Here is an 18,905-nt window from a genome sequence, read left to right as displayed (position 1 = left end):
TGGTCATACGAGGTTCGTTCAAAAAGTTGTCAGCCTTCAAAACGTGGTATTTATATGGACAATGGACACAGATATTGCCGATTTTACTGAACCGTATTTGATGAAATAAAATTTAAATGACGTACTCGTAGAATTGATGTGGTGATCGTGTAAGCTACGATAATTCGGGAAAAAAGTTTTTAAGTATGATATTCTTTTCAGGCCCTTAAAGTCAACAGAAAGGGTCTAAAGACGGTTTTTCATCTGTGAACGTCTGCCATTTTGTCAATTTTTCTTTTTTTTTAAGATCGTAGCTCACACGATTTTTAACTTTGACTTCAGATACCTGTCACTCCCGGAATCCGTGTCTCCAGCATCATACCATTTTTGAATGACCATTTTTTGAAGGCTGATAACTCTTTGAACGAATCTCGTATGGCAAAAAAAAAATATTTTTTAACAATGGATCAAAAAATAAAATACTGAAAACAAAAATAAAAATAAAAAAAATCTTTTTTCGTTTCCGTTTTGCACGCTTTTAAAGAAATACCCCAAAAAAACACCATTTCAAATGAGGCGAAGGCCTTAACTACTATTGAAGCAAAGAAGCAACAAGTTAGAGGCTACTCTCCTTCTAAAATGTATTACCCTACAGGTGTCGCTGACATCAACATATTTTTAAAACTCCTCTTAATGGTCCGTTTCAATTAATATTCAAAGCATTTATGGGACAAGTTAAAACAAAAACTTTTCCATAAAACAAAAAATGAACCGCTAGATGGTGCTCGGAGCGGAAGATGAGGAATAAGCGAAAACAAGCTAAGGACAAAGAAACATTATCATTCATACTTTTTTCTCAGAAAGTAGAAGAATAATAAATTCGATGAACTCTAGCGAAATTCTATTGGTCAGCGACAAGCGAAACAATTCCAAACGCCTTACCGAAGAACTTCTGATAAGCTACTTTCACTCAGCAGGGTAGGAAAGTAGGTGAAATGGTAGAAGTGTCAGTCTGGCACTCCCCAAGTAGCACTAAAGCGCCGTTTTGATACTATTACGAGACCTCCAACAGGCAGATATCTACAGCCGACCAGAGCTGTTGATGTAATGAAGAAAGTTGATAGAATTTAGGTTGGCGCACTGTGACTTAACACCCAGCGACCTTAGTCATCCAGCTGCCAAGCCCGGACATTTAGAGGAACAGTGCTCTACAGTCTCCTGTTCTGAAAGTGTAGGGACTTCTTCAATGGGAATTAAAATGTAAATCTAGACTTTCTGCGTTTCTTTATTTATGCTCAAGATCTCGTCACAGATCAGGTTCCTGAGATCGAGGCCGAGAGAAGATCCTTGGGTTGCGCCAGACGTTACCGCTTTTATTTCCTGACCATCTGGTGTATCGTACATCAGTTCAGGCTCACTCAGGTAGTTCTGGAGAATCCTTAGGAGGTATTCGAAGCCTATCTGGTAGTGCCTTTACAATGTCCATCCGTCATAAGCTGTTAAAGTGAAGCTGTAAAGTGTTGTGAATGCTGTGTGACGGCGACCGCATTTTAACTTGATAACCAGTGTGGGGCTATTCCTGTTTCATCCTCGAACCCGGTTCCCTTGGCGATACGTCCATATTGCTCGCTGATGATGACCGCATCTAGGTTTCTCGTCAGCTATTTGTTCGAGTAGATCGTTTGTTATACTTCTATGAATATTTGCCTGGAGTGCTTCACGACTTCTTAGCTAGAGGGCATCTCTGGCAGGTGATCATTGCGGTCTCGTTTCGCGTCTACGCAGTGAATGCAATTGGTTGCAATTGGTTTCCCGCACCCGATGCGCGTACCCCTTCTATCAGTGCCAATGCAGTTTGCTTGTGTGTGTCCTATCCCTAGGCGGCGATAACATCTCTTAATCTGTTCGCATGCTCATATCTTGACTCAGATCCAGCCGATTTCGAAATATTGATATTAAATGAAGGAAGAACATGAAGGCAATTTCAGCACCCCCATCATATACTGGATAATCAGCGCACATCCTCGATGGGTTCATTTTCCATCTATATTCCCACAAGCGAAATGAGGAAGGCGTGCAGCATTTGAAGACAAGTCAACGGATTGCTCGTAGTTCACGGTGTTCTCGTAGTTAGAGGGAAATTTTGGTGGCGAAGTATTTTGCGGGGAGCTCGCCATCAAGCTAACGAATCACTGTGCTGTTTTCCAAGCGGAAATAGCCACAATTCAAGAAGCAGTTATTTGGTTATTTACAGTCTGCGTCAGAAAAACGGAACCGCGATTATTCATGAAGTATTTAAATTTTTTTTTTTGCAAAACTATGAGTCGTAATTACTCAATAAGCCGTGTAGTCTCTATCGTTGTCGAGTGTAGCCTGCATCTTCTCGGCACGCTTGGAACCAGCCTTTCTGCATAGCTCGTCGACAAAGAGGACCAGATTTTGCCAACTTGACGTACAAGTTGCTTTAAATCGTGGACTGGGAACTGGAAAGGCCAATCCATTACTGTGACGCCATTTTCTTGTTTCCAAGACGCCTTACAGAGTCGACTTTGGTGCTTTGGGTAATTATCCTCTTGCAAGCCCCAATCACGGTTTCTTCCTGGATACATCTTTTTCACCGGCTTCAAAAGTCCTCGATTGTAAATTTCGATAATTTTTTCGGAGTTCGAATTTTGGGTGAATAGTTCCAAACATCCGAAACCGCGCTTGGAGAAGCAAACCGAAACATTCACATTCACCGGGTGTTGAAAAGTGCGCTGAATGGTTTTAGTGTGGCTCGTGGGCCCGCTCGCTTTAGTGGAACCCAAGCCCAGAAAGTTGCTTCATACGAGAAAACATCCTTACTCCAATCGCGTTCCATGTTTTTGGTAGACCAAGCCTTGCGTTTGTGTGTGTGTTTCCTGGGAGCAGTGGTTTTGATGATATGGGATGGTGATGATACTCACATCTTTTCTCTTTTTAGCAAGAACTGTGCGAGCTTAGCGTATTCGGAAAGAAGGGACCCGCTTAAAAAGTTGGACGATCACTTAATTCTGCTTTTTTGCCGCCACTCGCTTCGCGCTCTAAAAGTCATCAACATTTTTTTACACTTTATACCGCTGATTCCACACCACAATAAACTCTTTTGATTTTTTAATCTCTTTAGGAGCCAAAAGGTAGGTAGCTAAGATGGCAGGAGTACCCCAGATACACTTCAAGTAGTACTTACGTGCCGTTTTGATACCATTATGTGGACCACTACCTAGGAAGAGAAAAACCGTCTACAGCCATCCACTGCTGTTGATGTAGTGGAGGAGAGAAAAGGGATCCAGGCTGGAGAATTTCTTCAAGTCATCTCCAAAGAAATCTCAAGCGCCTAGCGGCTAGAGCCGAACATTGGCAGAGAAAGTCTATTTCAGAAAGTGCTACACAGTCTCTTTCTCTGCAGGATCCCCACAGCTTCTGCAATACGGGTTGTACGGAATTCCAAGCTTCTCCGCATGAGTGCCGATCACCCAATGACCAGTGATCACCGCAATGAGTTTGGAAACTGAATGGCGGGGGATTCCCATCACCTTAAGCGTTCTGTTTCTATCGTATTGACGCCATAGTGTTTTCGAAATAGCACACGATGAGACAGACCTCCATCTGTCTTGCGCTTTTTCTAGAAAGAAATTGTGTAGTTTTCCTTTAACGACGGCCAAGGGGACACCGATGTCTGAGAAGGGGACAGTTGAAACCGGTTCTGTCGACCCCTTCCTGGCAAGCTCATCATTTCAATTTCATTTCCCTCTTTACACGTATGGCCAGGCACCCAGATAAGGGAAATGTTTCCTGCACGTTCGAGGCGTCCTCCGTGCTTCATTGTCTATGGCTCAGATGTTCAGAAAAATGTTCAAAACCTGAATAAGTGTTGGGCGCACAACTGCAGAAGACACTGTAGTTTTGTATGATAATAGCAATGAACCATTCTTAGTTTCTTATTTATGATGAACCAGCACCACGCTACGCCGCAGCTGAGCATAAGTCTGGCCGCCACATCCTAAAAAACTAACTAAAAAGTATTAAATCGTATTTTTTACTTTTTTTTTAGTTCGAATAATGCACAGAATACTTTAATTCACGAATGGAAGTCTGCAAAAATTGCGTATAAAGCAATAAACTCAAAAGTTGCATCACTAAAACATGTGCGCCAAAATGCTTGTAGCAACTGCTGCTCGCTGTCAACACGCCACTCAGGCATAAATAACCTGCCGACGTCTATTGCATCTTTTAGGCGCTTACTTTCTATACAGCATACAATTTTGTGCATGATCAACTTTCGAATGCCTCTTTTTCAATTCCCCAGATTTGTTTATATTTGCCAGCCGGTGTTTTATCAAATTTCTTTTGGCTCCACGCTTCAATGGAAGGGTAAAGGTAAATAAATAAACACGCCACGTTTCGCGCTTGGAATTTGCCGGCTTCAATGGAATTATTTTACATCGACTCAACACACTTTTTCAAAATTCACTATTCCACGCTTTCTGGCTTCCAGCAGTAGCGATTATTTTTCAATTCCAAAGAAAGAAAAGAATTTCTATGTTTTCACTAGTGATTTTTTGTTGCAAAAATTAGATTCTCTTTCAGTTGCGGTGTGTCTTCTGATGGCTTAGAACGTATGGCTGGTCAAAGCGCGGAAAACTGTATGTGTGGAAAATACAAAAAAAAAAAGAGGAAAACAGTTTAGAATTGAAAATTGAAATTGTAAGGCACTAAAACGAGAAGTGACGGAGAATAAAGGGAGTTTAAGAAAATCACAAAAGTGCCTGAACGTTAAAGAAACTTTGAAGTTTTTGAGTGAAAACTATTTAAGCGACGTACTAAAATAACAATCAATAATGAAGACTACGACCGCTTTTACGAAATATGTTTAAAAACTATTTTTAGCTTTCTCAAGTAAAAATACAAAAATTTACAAAAAAATTCAAGAAATAGAAAAACAAAATACTTATTTAAAAAAAAAAAATAATTCGTTGAAAATAGCAAATAATTCATAGAAATATTTCTACATTTGCCAAATCGATTTTATTTCTTTGCTGACGCTTGCGTTACATAAGCCGCTGAAAATCTGTGAAAATTACCTGGCCGATACGTCAATATATTGAGCAACACGTACTGCTATCGTGACAACTGCCATAAAGTGAGATAGCTAGTGAATGTGTAGAGAAACCTAAAAATAAATCTCAACAGTGAGTGAATTCATTGAAGGCTGTACTTATAAATATTTCAAATAGCAAAAGCAAATTATAGAGCTGGAAAATTAACGAGCAGAAAACTGCGCATGAAGCTGAGTAAACTCGCAAAGGTGCAAAAATAATTTTAAAAAAAAATAAAAATATGTTTTTATAAAAAAATTATAATGACACTTTATTGAAAAAAAGTAAACAAAAAGTGTCAAAAATATAAATAAAAAAATATTTAAGCAGACAGCGAAAAGAAGTATTTTACATGCGAGGAACTTAGTTCAAAATGATGTTTCACCAATCTAATGTGGAATCGACGTGTCTGGACACGGAAAAGTTTTATAAAAAAAAAAATATTGATGATGATGTAGGGAGCAAAGAGAATGTAATAAGTTGTTTGTTTGTCTACTTGTAAGCGCTAATCACAGAAATGGTTGAACCGACTTTGAAAAAACGTTGCCTTATAAGAGGTGATACTTATTGAGCCGGTTATAGGCTAACCCTTGTTCTCAAAATATTAATTTGGGGAAAAATAATTCCATTATTTTTGCGTCAAATTTTTACGCAAGTGATTTAAGGCTACTTTATGGTCGATCCTTAGCTCCCGGGCGATGCTACGACTATTAAAATGCCGATCAACTTCAATTATTTCTGTGCTTTTATCGGCATTTTCGACGACGGGCCTGTCTGTGCACCTCGGCATCTTTAACATCAAAAATGCCCAACCGGAATCGAAGAAACTAAAATTATTACAGTATCGGCACCATAAACACCATTCACAATTTCAGCGGCCTGGCTTGCATTTTCGCCTTCATCAAAAAAAAATTGTGAATTGCACCGAATTCGCTCTTAGTTGACTTCAATTGTACTGTAACTGCTGTAACTCATAACTGAGTGGAACAAACAAAAAAACAATAAAAGATTTTTTTTAGTGTGAAATGTCACCTTGGCAACGAGTATACATATTTAGATCGATACTTTACGAGATATTGATCACTACAGCAGTCTGCCGAGAAAATAATGGATTTCTCTAGATGTCGCTGGCCTCTGCATATTTCTAAAAATCATCTTTATGTTCTCATTCGGCTCATATTCAAAAGAAATATAGTTTAGTGAAAAAAATACTTTACTTACATAGAAAAAATTGGCCTACTTTGTAGCGCCCGTTTCGAAATATTTTGAAAAATGCATTATGTGTTTTGGTTCAAATTCAGGATGATATATAGAGTGCAACGTAACTTGAAACCATTGCTAAAAAAGTTATGTCGCTTTGTAAACGTTAACCTCCGGAACGGTGGAACCAACTTCGACGATACTTTGCCCCACAGATAAAGATATTTTCTCTGCAGGTTATAGACTACTTTTCGTTCTAAAAATATTACCCGCTAGATGTCACTGTCTTCTACATATTACTAAAACTCCTATATATAGTCCACTTAAGTTCATATTCAAAAATAATAATTGGCAAGAAAGAAACAAATGTAAAGTCCATTTACATATAAGAAAGAAATTTCAGAAATCCTATTTGAATTGGTTAAAATTCAGTTCTTTTTTTTACGTTATTAAACTATTTATAATAAAATTAAAGGGTCGTCGGGTATTTACATAGAAAATATGATCAAAAAATGCTAGTGAATGATATATAGGGCATGGCATAAGATGAAACCATTTCTAAAAAAAATTATCTGTCCCTTTGTAAACGTTAACCTCCGTAAAGGTGGAACGTACTTTGACAAAACTTTCACCCATAAGTAGAGATATTTTCTCAGCAGGTTATAGGCTACTTATTGTCCTACAAATACTCTCCAAGTGACGCTGGTGTTAATTGATTTCCAGAAATCTCATCTCACTCCAATTCGGTTCATATGCGAAGCAAGAGAAGTGGCGGATTCGAACCAGTTGAAAACAAGTACGTTTTTAAGAAACAATTGGTCCTCTTGGTGGCTCTTGTTTTATGATATTCTAAAATATCTTATTTATAGTGTGGCTGAGTAAAAATTATTGTATTAATGAATTGATTTTGGCTCAAATTCGGCATTTCCTTGTTTATTACACATCGAGATTTGATCACGACATGCATTCGCGCGACGCTCTCACGTTATTGGATATCCACGTCGCAAACTAGCTTCCAAAATACGATTACCATACAAACAATCCCTCAAAATGGCTTTCCAGCATCGTAACTAATATGTATGGACAAAATATTCATAGAAACTTAGTAGTTCAAAGAAGTTCCAATCCAGCAGAACTTGCGCAAACCTTAGAAAATTGAATACAAAATCTTATCGAAGAAAGAAAAAGCGTGCCTAGTCAGTGTGAATGCCTTTGCCAGAGTATCTACAATAATATGGGCAATTTTGATAATATCGGAATCCTGTTCGTAGGTGCACCAGGTGATATAGGAAAAACTGCACACACTTTATAGGATGTCTGGCCGAATTCATCTTCGAATTTCTAGTTGTCTCTTGATGTTGTCTTTCACATAGAGGTAGTTTTATCCTAGTTCTGATAGGCAGATAATTTTTGCGAGAAAATTTTCATATCGGAAATTCACTCAGAAGTTTGCCAGGGCCTGCATAAGGTCGGCCGCTTAAGAAACAAAATTTTGTTGTTTTTCACGTCGAGGCACTTGCAGTTTTATCCTAGTTCTGATCGGCAGATAGTTTTTATGAGAAAATTAAAAAAAAAAAATCAGAAATACACTAAGAAGTTTGCCGAGGCCACAATGCGATTGAACTGAGCATAATCGCGGAAACCAATGGAAAATGATCTCTGACTACTACCCTGCAGTTGGTCTTCGAAACGTTCTGACCAAAACTGAATCTAAAAAGGACAAAACGTCTGCTTGGGAAAAAAAATGTTTCTAGCAATTATTTTTTCGTACTAATGGAAGTCGAAAATAGTATTTGTCCAAAAAATTAGAAATGTTATACGTCTTCCAAAGAGTGGTTTATTTAATTAAACAAAAATTAATTGATAAAAATTACTAAATATACAAATTTTCTTTTTAAAACATTACTTTTCGTATTTCCTTTAATAGTTAATAATATTAACGTCCTACTCATTATCTACTAACTAATAAAGTGAGTTTAACTAAGAGAACCGATAAATTATTCCTCACCTTCAAGTGCCAATAGTTAGTAATTTAATTGTCTCAGTTGCCTTGGAACGTTCAAAATTATTACAGTGTTTTCTGAGTAAGATATGCTCGACTACCTGCGCATTTGTAAGAAAAATTGCACATAAAAATTCATGATTTAGGTCCGAATTTCTGTACATTTCAAATCATTTGCCTAGAAGTGTTAAAACAAATGTTACTCATACGCAGTGGGGAGCTAGACAAATGAGTCATTTATGAGACATGAGTCTGCCAGAGATGCACATTTTTTTTTTTTTTGATTTTTACGATTCCGGAATTTTCGGGATCTTGCTATTACAATCTGCGATTGAGATATTTGCTATTTTGCAACAATTTTTTTCCCCAGTATAAATTACAATCTATTAATATTAACAATAAGTAACTGGTGTTAGGGTTTGGAATTAAAATGTCCCTTCCCTTTTATATTACAGTACGAGCAAAATCTGTGGGTGTTTTGCGCTCTAGCCTTCTGGTTGAAGTTCCATTTCCGGTATCAGAGTCATTTCATAGTTTTTGTGCTCTAATAGTCGCAAGATATGCCTACTGCTGCTTCTTTTTACTGTTTCCGTGACAGTGTCTATGCCGATGTCGCGGTAAATATCATTATTTCTTATTACCAATTTGCGTTTGTGATTGTCGTTAGCATCTTAGATTGACTTCTTTGTATGATTTGTAGGTATGATTTACTGGAGTCCGCCAAGTTTCTAGCCCGTAGGTCCATGTCGTTCTAATTATTGATTTTTATATCATTTATTTATTAAAAAAGCTTAGAGTTGATTGTTTTCCTAGTAGTCAGTAGAGTTGTCGGAGTTTGTTTTTCATCTCGTTTCTCTGTTCAGTATGTGTTTTTTTCCATGTGAGTTTTGACTTGAGTGTATTTTTATGACTTCTCCAGTAATTTGGATTGGATGTTATGCAGATTTTCTCTACGCCCAATTTTTCAAACCATTGTGTTGTAGCTGATAGCGTATCTTGCAGTGTTTTTGTTCCTGCTTCTTCATTGTTATCAGCTGTCATTAAAACTGTGTCGTCTGCAAATGTAGCTATCATTGATCCTCGAGTAGTTGGCGTTGGTATATCTGATGTGTATACTAAGTATAGTATGGAGCCCAGTACGCTTCCTTGAGGTACTCCAGCTGTCACCGTCGAGAATTCAGAGCACTCATCGCCGTATTGTATGAAGTGTCTATCAGTCATGTAGCTTTTAAGAATATTAAATATGTTAAGTGGTATAATGTTTTTTAGCTTATATAGAAGTCCTTTGTGCCATACTCTGTCAAAAGCTTTCGCGATGTCCAAGTGCACGGCAATGCAATATTTCTTCTTATCGAAGTCCTCTGTAATTTTGTTTACTACTCTATGAATCTGTTGCACGGTTGAATATTGTTTTCGGAAACCGAACTGGTGTGAGGGTATAGCAACAACTTAACTCGAAAAAAATAGCATAAATATTGATCAAGAAGCTCTTCTGCCATATAATGAATAATAAATAAATGGGTGCTAGGTTAGGTTGAGTGGCTATCATCCGACACACTTAGGCTTGAATAGTCATACCACTGAAACTCGTTTTTTACCCTCCTGGGTCTTCTTTGAACCAACTTGTGGATTTAATGAATTTCGTTAATTTCGGCAACTCTATTTGAGAGACCTCTTCAATGCTGTCAAGAAAGGGGAATCCGAGCGTGAAAAGTCTTTTTCTGTATAGAGCAATGCATGTACTCTCGTGGGTTTCACGGTTTAGTCATTATGTGATATCCCCAGTCTATTTGCATGCTATACACTTAGACAATACCCTGTTAGTCCCCCATTGTACTTCTCATATCCTGTCTCCTAAGGCTCAGTAGCGGAATTGTGCGGCCGTGGTTGTATTCTGGCCAAGTTTACCTGCTTATTTGGCAAAAAGGTGATTGCTCCAACGGGCATTAGCAGCGTTGATATAGAGTAAATAGATGTTAAATACACTTTTTTATTTAAAGGGCTAATTATGTCATTAGTAACAAAATAAGACAGCAGCTAAATTTACACGCACTGAAGAACACTTTATCGTGTACATATTGGATAAATAAACGTACGGTATGTCGAAAAAGATCGATGCAAGAAAACTTAAAATATAAGGAAAAGTAAAAGGAGATTCATAATCTGTGCAAATGGCATTGTATGCTAATCATATTTGACTCTTAAGCAGCATACAAGTAACAAACAATAGTTTTGCCAATCTCTTTCCATCTCGGAAAGAATGGAATAAGAGATTCTCTCTAAACAACTTCGACACTACAGCCTATATAGATGGCAGTAAAATGGGCTGTGGTGTTGGAGCTGGTATATATTTTCAAGACTTAAAATTTAAAAAGCTGTGCGGCTCCCTAATGCCTGCAGTGTCTTCTGGCGCAAGTACTTGCAATTGGAGAAGCCTGTACTCTACTAATCACAGATTTCTCTTTTAAGGGCAATATCGCTATTCTTTTGGATAGCCAGCTGCAAACTAGGCACTGGGTTTGGCTACAACAATCTCTAAAGTGGTGGAACAAAGTAGGAATAGCTTCACCACCTTGAGTGAAAACCATAAAGTTATCTTACTGGTAAGAGAGGAATCTGCCATGAATAACGCTCTTGCAGAATCGATATTCACACCATTAGGTGAAGTCAAGAATATAATTTCCCCAAAAATACCTCCGAATCGCGGATTGTAGATGGAAAAACCAGACGAAATGTAAAATTATTAAAACGTTATAGCCTACCTACAACCTCAAGAAATCGTCGACATTAATAAGCATGAAATGACTGGACGCCTGGAGACTAACGGCAGTCATAACCGGCTTTTGGTCTATCGGAGAACAAGCACCCAAAATGGGTATCCCTCATAATAAATACTGTCACAGTTGCAAACAACCGGAGAAAAAGGAAACAATCTTCCATTTCCTCTGTGAATGCCCTGCCCTATGGAAGGACAGAATGTTAACCCTGGGCCAACTGCTGTTCGAGAATCTCGAACAACTGTCTGGCTTAGACGTCAAAAACCTAATAAGGTTCCTGAACCGCACAGACTGGTTTTTGTCATGCCGTAAAGAAGTTGGTAACGAGGATGTGGGAACAAAATGGTGCAGAAGCGTTAGTTGGATTGTGGAAGAATCACCACTTTAACCGACCAATCAAAAAAAGTTGTTCAAAAACTAAATTGGATGATTAGTTTTGCGCCACCTTATTTTTGGGGTTGAAAGAAGCTGATATATTTTTCAATCCCGAACAATTTAAACGGAAATACAAAGTCAAGTCAGGCAACTTTTTACAACAGTGGCTGGTCGGTTGGTAAAAAGTATTTTTTTGTATTAAAAATAAAGCAAAAACTTGGAAACATATCCATATTTGCTAAGAACTTTAAGCTCATGTTGCTTTTTTTGCTATAAAAAGGGGTTTTTCTGCGTGTATTTCATATTTTTCGTAAAATATTACAAACCTCGAATAAACCGAGGAATCGCGAAAATTCCGGGACTGTTGGTAAATAATTCCTGAATTTTTGAGGCTTTTTTTGTGGGCGCGATAGGGTGCCTTCGCACTTACAGCGACAATCGTCTACTGTATTGAATGGTGTAGCCACTAAAACAATTGTTCCACCTCTTCTGTGGAGACTCCCTTCAAGGGGCTACTTTCTGCATAACTTTAAGAGGGCCAAGAACGGCGTCCATGAAATGGACCAGTTCTAGCCGCTCACGCCTGGGTTCACCATGCCCGTAGCCGTCTCCATGCTTTAGGGTCATCTTCTTATGGCTCGGTCTGTAAAGCTTCGGTTTATTGTACTACGCCGAGGTCCATCTTTTTTCTGCGTTATAGGCCTTCCACGTATCTTGTAACCGCCAGATACTCCCGCGTTCAAGCCGATCTTGGCGAGCACATTGGTCGGTGCGTTGTCGCCAATCTGCTGCCTCAGACCATCTCTTTCCACGAGCCATCTGTCGCAACTAAATCAAGTGTTTTCGGCGTCATCGCTTGGTGTATATGCACGTCGTTTACCTTACCTATGCGGTCTAGATATTTCCGAAGGTATGCGTGGCTGAAAAGAAACTGAATCAGGAACTGAGCCCCCTTCCCCGAAGTTCCTTTCAGTCCATTTGCTTATTGTAGGAAACAGCTTCGTCGTCCATCTGCCACTCGTTTTAGTGTCCCACCGGCTTTGCCACCACTGCATGGTTTGGCATCTCTATTCCGCTACACTAATGATTACGTGTTTCTTCTCGGAGTCCCTCGTATTCATTCGTACCCGGGCCTTGAGGTCGATAGGTATCTACCCGCTGATCACAAAAACTGCTGTGCCTGAGACAGTGCGGTAAGCTGAAACAACTCTGAGTGCCACTGTTCGTTGCACAGCCTCTAATGCTTTGCGCTTAGCTTGTAGTTTTGCGCAACTCCCCATATTTCTATGCCAAACAGGAGTATTGCGTTTATGGCCGCCCTAATCAGCCTTCTTTTTCCCTGTATTGATCCACCCATGTTCACCATTAATCAACCCAGCATTCCCGTGAACTTCGCTGCTTTAGTAGACGGGTGCTTTGCCTGGGTTCAAAATATCTCACCGCTTTGTGAGCCACTACGGACGTGTCGCCTAGTTGCATGCTAATCTCGAGTGGCATGTGACCTCGTATCATCCGGATGACTTCGGTCTTATGTTTGACGAATTCCAGGCCATGGTTTCAAGCCAAAATTGGGTCCTTAACATGACGTGTTTCAACTTCCTGTTTAGATCACCCAGAAGTTCCTCACATTTTGCCTTCTTATTAGCAATTCTTGCTTGGGACATCGTCTTTCGGAAAATTTTAGGGCTGAAAAAGTATTAGATTGATAGCACTATTGCTTGCAACTATAATAAAATTTCAATTATTCTACTTTTATTGTTATCTTGCTTCTATTTCTCCTGTTAAATAATTACTCTATACTAGTTCAAAGTTTGCGTAAAAGTTTTAATATTTAAGGCCCTGGCCTCATTTGAAATGATGTTTTTCGGGTGTTTTCTCAAAGCGTGTAAAACAAAAACGAAAACAGATTTTCTTATTTTTGATTTGAGTATTTTATTTTTTGATTCATTGTTAAGAAATGAATTTTTTTTTTTTTGACCATTTGAGGTTCGTTCAAAAAATTGTCAGCCTTGAAGAAATGGTCATCATGTAGGCAATAGGCACAAATATAGCCGGTTCTACTAAACCGATTTTGATGAAATAAAATTTAAATGACGTAGAATTGATGCCGTTATCGTGTGAACTAAGATGATTCGGAAAAAGAATTTTTCAGTATTTTTTTCGGTTCTTTAAAGTCGAAAAAAGGGCTCAAAAACAGTTTTTCATGTTTGTACCTCCGTCATTTTGTCAAATATTATTTTATTTAAGATCATATAATAGTTCACACGTTAACGACATGCATACTGAACAAGAACCTTTTTGCCCTTTTGATTTCCCGGAATCCGTATTGCCAGCCACATTCCTGTTTTTTGCAAGACCATTTTTTGAAGGCTGTCAACTTTTTGAGCGACCCTCGTATGGTCAAAAAAAAATTTTTATTTTTTAACAATGGATCAAAAAAGAAAATACTGAAAACAAAAATTAAAAATCTATTTTTCCGTTTTACATGCTTTTAAAGAAACACCCAAGTAACATCATAACAAATGTATCGAGGGCCTTATTTTGACTTAATTGAGGCCTTCTAAATTTTATGCCATCCTCTGTTTCGTCAAATCTGCTGCGGTTTTTGTCATAACGGTATATGAAAATGTCGATTGAGACCGCTTAGAGCTCCTTTAGAAACAATCTTACATCTGAAACTTTAAAGTCGAAAACCATTTAAATCTGTATTTATATGCAAAGTGCATTTCAAAGCCGGAATTTGCAATAGTTTTGGAGAATATAATTTTTTTTTTATTTTTTTAACAGATTTGATTAACTTTGAACTTTTTTATATATAAATAGAGACTTTCAAGTCTAACAGATGCAGCCTCATTTCTTAAATAAATAAATGGAAAAATAAGTCTCAGTTCTAAAGCTTTTCCTGCAACATTTTTCTTTTATAACCTGTTTCTTCAAGCTAAGCACATTTTTAGGAAATAAAAAATCTATCAATTATTTAATGGCTGAATACTACAGTGGTCACACCACCCATTTTTTTTTTTTTTTTTTTTTTCAATTTAAGAACAGGCAAAGATTACACAAAATATTAAATTTATTCAAAACTCCCAAACTGTCACTAAACCTAAGTTTATTGTGCAGATAAGAACAAGGCATATTTTCTTTAAACAAAAAAATCAACGAGAATCTGAATCACTCACATCACATTACCCATTTATTTTACTTAATTCCTTATTCTTTTGGTTTCCGAAGGAAAATCTAAATGACTGCACTTAGCCTACAAATTGCATCCTTCCAAGGCACTTAGACTTCTTTAATGGCTCCATTTGGTACGTACGAGAATCTCCTTGAACAAAACAAAAAAAAACAGAGCAGCTACAACAAAAAACTAAAATCAAAAATTTAACCACTGAGCATACACAGCAGTCTTCAGCGCCTTGAAATATGCACTCGTGCATTGCGATTTCGTTAGGCGCACTGAGCACACAGTCAGGCGAAAATGCACACACATGCGCACGAATATGGCTAAACCAGTAAGTGTGTGGGATTGTGTGCGCGCACCATTTCAATGAAATTTTAATGACCCACTTACGAGCGTAAAAATACTATTTATTGGTTTGTGCTATTTTTTATTTTATTTTTTACTTTTTTTTTTTTTTGTTTTTTAGCCTTTGTTGCCCAAAGACACAGACACCAGAACGTAAAGGAAAGAGTGAAAAACTCGAGCGAAAAAGTAAGCAAACTAAAGTACGTAAATGTATACATTTGTGTAAACTTGAGTAGTGTTTGTGTGTATGTAAATGCTTAGTGTGTGCTTAAGACTGCAAACAGCGTGGCTGGCTTGGCGCACTACATTCGACGCTCATATGGCTTCCCAGCGGCGGCGCTGGAAATTAGCTAGAAAAATAAGACAAGGAAAAAGTGGCTGTGCCACAAACAAACGCACATTTGCCTTTACACTTGCACGCATATATAAGTGTGCAGCTATGTATGCACATCCACATACATAAGCATGCAAATATTTGCATATAAGAGCCAACATTCAAGTTTGTATGCAGGCGAAAGTGAAAGTCGTTACCTTCTGCAAGGCAAAAGCAAACGAAATCTTAGTGCAAGAGAAAGCAGCGGGTAAATTTGATAGGAGGGCAATGTGTGTAAAATTACGATTTCCACTTCAGTAGCCGAAAAAATTGCATTGCAAGACAAGCAAGCCAAAGCACCAAACTTGAAAGTAAAAGTGGTAGCTAAAGACGCCAAAAACAATGTACGAGTACGAGTAATGAAATTAGTAGAAGAAATGAGCAGAAACTAATTCAAGGCGAATTTCAAGGATGATGGCAGCAACAGCAGTGTGCGCCAAAACGAAGAATAGGCGACGCACATCAAATGCTACAATTAGTGCAGTAGATGAAATATAAAACTTTGTTTGAACAAAATATTGATAAAATGTACACAATTAGAAAACAAAAAAAAAATAATAATAAATATTTCAGTAATAACACGGTGCTACAGGGAATCAGAACTTTTGAAGTGGCATGATGAGCACTGCAGATCTAGCCGAGAACGACGTGGGAACCGTGTTAAAAAAAATTTTAACACCCTCAAATTTTTTATTTATCATTAAAACCCCGATTTTGGGTGTTTTGCGACACTTAAAAATTCGTAGCTCCTCTGCATTTTATCCGATTTCCAATCTTGAAACAGTTTTGTTGAGGTAAATGTTAGTCCTTCTAACGTATGTCTGCTATTTTTCACGCTAACCAAAAATAAACACTGATTTTTCCACACAAAGCTTAAATTGTAGTCATTTTTTTTTCAATTTTTGCGAGTTTTACGAGATGTTGTCGATAATATTGAAATGAAAGGTTTATATATTAGTAGAAAGTCTTATAGCTGTCTATTCCGAATGTAAAAAGCATTTAATTTCAAAAATCGATCAAAATGTGTCGAAGTAACGGATTTTTTTGTATAATACAAAAATTAGTAAACTGAAAGTTTGTTTCACTACTTTCATATTTGCAAATTTAATGCGGTTCTCAGTTATTATTCGCGAAATACCTGTACGTGTAGAATTAAGTATATTTACTCATACTTGTGTCCATTCCGAATCTGGCAAGCATTATTTCATCAAAATTGATAAGAACTTTTTCGTGGTGAAGAACGTTTTTGTAGAAATAAAATAAAAACAGAACATTCTCGAGTTGAATAGAGAGCGTAAAAGAATATTATAACGTCAAAAAAAAAATAATGCAAAAAGTAACGCAATTTGCTAAATTACTTCGGCAATTTTCTGACTTACCCGAACGTAGTATGAGATCATTCATTCGAAGACCGCGATATCGTATTTTTTGAGCATTTCCTTCGACCAATCGACACGAGGGGTGTCTTTTATATTTCGGGATTTGGCAACCCTGGTGTTGCAATCTGGCAACTGACAGCTGTGTCGCAAAGTTTGACATTTTTTGGCTTTTACGTACTCAGAATGTTTACAGTAACTTAAAAGATTCATCTCGGTCCAAAAATGGAATTAAATCGTGAACATTTTCATACGATTATTTTTTACAACTTTCGACGTGGATTAGCTCAGCAACATTGCATGGATGAACTTAATTCATTTTTTGGCGATGAAGCTCCATCAAGGACCAGTGTTTATCGATGGTATGGTGAATTCAATCTTGGTCGTAGTTCACTCCAAGACGAATTTCGTGAAGGTCGTCCAAAATCTGTTGTTGTTCCGAAAACCATTGATGCTGTGCGCGAACTGATATTGCAAGATCGCCATGTGACCTATCGTGAGATTGAGACAATCTTAGGCATTAGTGGGAGCAGCATACATTCAACATTTGACTGTTAAAAAAATTTGTTCGCGTTGGATCCCACACAATTTGTCAATCGCTCAAAAAAAGGCTCGTGTCGATTGGTCGAAGGAAATGCTCAAAAAATACGATCGCGGGGCTTCGAAACACGTCTATGACATCGTGACAGGTGATGAATCATGGATTTACGCGTATGAGCCCGAAAGTAAACAGCAGACGACTGTATGGGTGTTTCAAGATGAGCCAAATCCAACAAAAGTTGTTCGCGCAAGAAGCACTTCCAAGCAAATGGCCGCCTGTTTTTTCGGAAAAACTGTACATGTCGCAACCGTACCACTAGAACAACGCAGAACAGTAAATTCTGAGTGGTACACAACCATTTGTTTGCCAGCTGTCTTCCAAGAAATTAGGAAAACCAATCCCCAAAGACGGATCACTCTTCACCAGGACAATGCGAGCTCTCACACATCGGCTCAAACAACTGCATTTTTGAGCACCCAAAACATCGAATTAATGGGTCATCCGCCGTATAGTCCTGACTTGGCACCGAACCGAATAACTTCTTTTTATTCCCGTACGTAAAAAACAAACTGAGAGGTCAACGTTTTTCGACGCCTGAAGAAGCGGTTGCGGCATTCAGAATGCATGTTTTGGAGGTACCTCATTCAGAGTGGCAAAAGTGATTCGACAATTGGTTCAAACGCATGCAAAAGTGTATAGATCTTCATGGAGAATATTTTGAAAAACAATAAAGTGGTTTTCGATGATTAAAATTTGTTTTTGTTCTCTAATCCCGACATATAAAAGGCACCCCTCGTATATACATTCATAAGGCGCATACACTCCCCTTCCCAGGTCCATATTAAAATAAAAAATCGGTTGAAAATTGGGTTAGTTTTGTATTTTTACATCATCAAAAACACCATAAATCGGTTTTTTAACAATAAATAAAAAATTTTAGGGTGTTTTGAATTTTCTAAACATAGTTTTGTGTTGTACTGGTCTTGACCTAAAACGCGCACTATATCACTTGAAGAGTTCTTTCGATTTTTTTATTTTGTAGCACCGTGTAATTTGAGGAAAATGTTTTCAAATGAAACGGTAAGCTAAGAAAAACTTTAAAATATTTGTTTGGGGAAAAAAAAATCCAATATTTTTGCGTAAAATTTTTGCGCAAATAGCTTAAAACTCTTTTATGGTCGATCTTTAGCTCCTGGGTGATGCTACGACTACTAAAATGCTGGTCAGCATCGATTATTTCTGTGATTTTATCGACATTTTTGACCGTGGTCCTACTTGGACGAGGTGCATCTTTAACAACATCCTATCAAAAGATTTATAATTTTTTTGCATATGGCGTTGTGCGTTCAGTACTTGTAATCTATTTGAGTTGTGCTTTAATTGATGAATAAATAAATAAATAAATAGTATAAAATAAATAAGCAGCTGCAGCATACAAACAGACAAACAATGCAGGGCGTAATGAGCAAATGAAAGTTTGCATTACTCAGGATCATTAATTTTTTTATTTAGTAAACAAGGAAATCTAACTTGGATGATTAATTTTGTGCCACTTTATATGTAGATTTAAAAAATAAGAGAGTAAAATAAAAATCAAAAATTGAATAAAAAGAGAGCAAAATAAAAAAAATCTATTCAA

General features: G+C 37.5%; 1 protein-coding gene across 4 annotated transcripts in view; it reads left to right on the top strand.

Annotated features, from left to right (window-relative positions):
• The first annotated feature begins 4,598 nt into the window (after positions 1-4,598).
• The window catches only part of LOC128866279 (prominin-2), a 69,275-nt gene continuing 54,968 nt past the window's right edge, over positions 4,599-18,905 (top strand). For 3 of the 4 annotated variants that reach the window (XM_054106877.1, XM_054106876.1, XM_054106874.1), the window contains exon 1: positions 4,599-5,305. The gene's annotated coding sequence lies outside the window, so the exon portion shown is untranslated. The remainder of the gene's footprint in view (positions 5,306-18,905) is intronic. The other variant, XM_054106875.1, reaches the window with a different exon arrangement.

The sequence above is a fragment of the Anastrepha ludens genome, chromosome 6, assembly GCF_028408465.1.
Source record: "Anastrepha ludens isolate Willacy chromosome 6, idAnaLude1.1, whole genome shotgun sequence".
NCBI lineage: Eukaryota > Metazoa > Arthropoda > Insecta > Diptera > Tephritidae > Anastrepha > Anastrepha ludens.
Note: the sequence above shows the minus strand (reverse complement) of the source record. Positions and strands in the feature narration are given on the sequence as shown.